The sequence below is a fragment of the Tribolium madens genome, unplaced genomic scaffold (assembly GCF_015345945.1).
Source record: "Tribolium madens isolate multiple individuals breed KSU strain unplaced genomic scaffold, Tmad_KSU_1.1 Scaffold_3;HRSCAF=73;Tcas5.2_LG2, whole genome shotgun sequence".
NCBI classification, from domain to species: domain Eukaryota; kingdom Metazoa; phylum Arthropoda; class Insecta; order Coleoptera; family Tenebrionidae; genus Tribolium; species Tribolium madens.
Genome location: NW_025401006.1, coordinates 13,946,469 through 13,948,436, shown reverse-complemented (window position 1 = coordinate 13,948,436; position 1,968 = coordinate 13,946,469).

The window sequence follows — 1,968 nt, the reverse complement described above, 5'->3', positions numbered from 1 at the left end:
TATGTTTTTCATTAATGTTTCACACAGACTTATTTAAAAGTTTGATGTCTGATTCCTGTTTTCTTCTCTCTTTTTCAAAATTTTTTTTTTCTTTTTGTTTTGTTCACAAAATGCTTTCAAAATCATATAATTTTTATTTCCTCGTTCCTCTACTCTCCCCCTCTTTAATTTTTACTTTAATTTTCCTTTTTTTCTTTTTTTCTGTTTTTTTCTTTCTCTCTTTATCTGCACTCTTTTGTTTTTAGTATTTTTTCAAACATGTTTTGCCTTTAATTTCTAAACAATTTCGAATATAATTGTTAAAAGTTTGAGGTTCGATCCCTGATTCTAAATATTTTTTTTCTTTGCTATTTCCCTTATCTTCTTCAAGAGTTTCTTTTGCCACACCACTCCCCGACTTGTCAAATTTTGCAGAAACTTTTGTTTCTAAATTTTCAGAAAAATTTTTTTCAGAAAAAACTGCATCTCGTTTTCATAAACTTTTGATGCTTCTAGATTTTCAATCTTATAAAAAGTTTTATTCTTCACTGAATCTTTTTGTGTGTTTCTAAATCCTCAATTTGAGAAGAAATGTCTTTTGTTGTAACACTCTGCAATCTCTGATTTGATTTTTGAAAATTTATTTTCAAGCTCTTCTATCAATTTGCGATTTTACATTTCTAGAAGAATCTTCAGTTTTTAGTTTTTAAGCTTCTGTAACAACTTCTGATTTTGTTTTTGAAGATTTAGATGTGTCAAGATCTTCAAAATCTCCTGTTTGTAACAGTCAACGATTTTTTAACAGTTTTGGTTACTTTATTCTTCCAATTTACATTAAAAAAATAATTTCACATCAAGTTTTTCCACCTCTCCCGCACTTACCCTATTTGCATTCTATGAAATCTCTCTGGAGAGAAAAAACGTTCATCTTCGTGCTAGTGGTGGAAGTCCTCCAGTGACCCGTGAAAAAGGAAATATCGACTTGTCACGAACAGAACGCAAGAAACCCCGAATGATACTGTTTTTATATTTCCATGTTCTCGAACTGTGTAGAATTTATTTTCGCTTGGTGGTTTCATTGGTGGTGACAGTTCTTGGTACGACTTAAATCGGGGTTGAATTAACATCGAGAAGACACTTTTTACGCTTCCTTGTATTTGTGATACTTTCCGCAACATTGCTTTATTTAATCACTCATAAAAAAACTGCTTTAAGACAGAAAGAAAACAAAAAGTTTCACACAGGAATTTGCTTTCCTGTCTGCTTCTGACATGTTTGAAACTGGATGAAGACAATTCGTATTGTGACTGTTGTACTACCACCACCACCACCACCACCAACAGAATGTTAATGAGTATTGTATCAAGTTCAACTAACTTCGTGCATTGTAATTCAATGTTTGGCACTACAACACAAATTCTGCATTAAATGCGACCATGAGTCTAGTTTAAATTTACGTAACACTTCCAATCTAACGCTGCTTGCTTCTTGAGTTTCATGATAAACCCACGCTCACATGTGACAATACAAAATGGAACAAATGTGAACACGACAGGCGGGTTTGCGACACAAAATGCAGAACAAAACCACAGAAAAGTGTTTAAAAAATTAATAAATAAATCCGGCTTTGGATTTTCGAGTAATATATAATTATGGAGAAAAATAAATATAAACATTTGTAGTGCATAAATGTTGAAATGAGAAAATGTAGGGTAAGTCCTGCCCTAAATTATGATCTTTATTTGAATGTTTTTTCTTTTTTAAGTCAACTTATCAAAGTAACAAAATAAAAAACACATTTTTTAGCCATATAAAAAATATACATTATTTATTATTATTATTTATTTTCTTGTGCAAACTTGTGTTTTTTCTTAATAAAACACCTTATGTTTATTGGCATTTCTGAATGTAGTTTTTTAACTAATAAACGTTTATTGGTTAATTTTTGTATTTTTTTTGTATTTGGTATCTTTTTTTTAAGTTTACTTT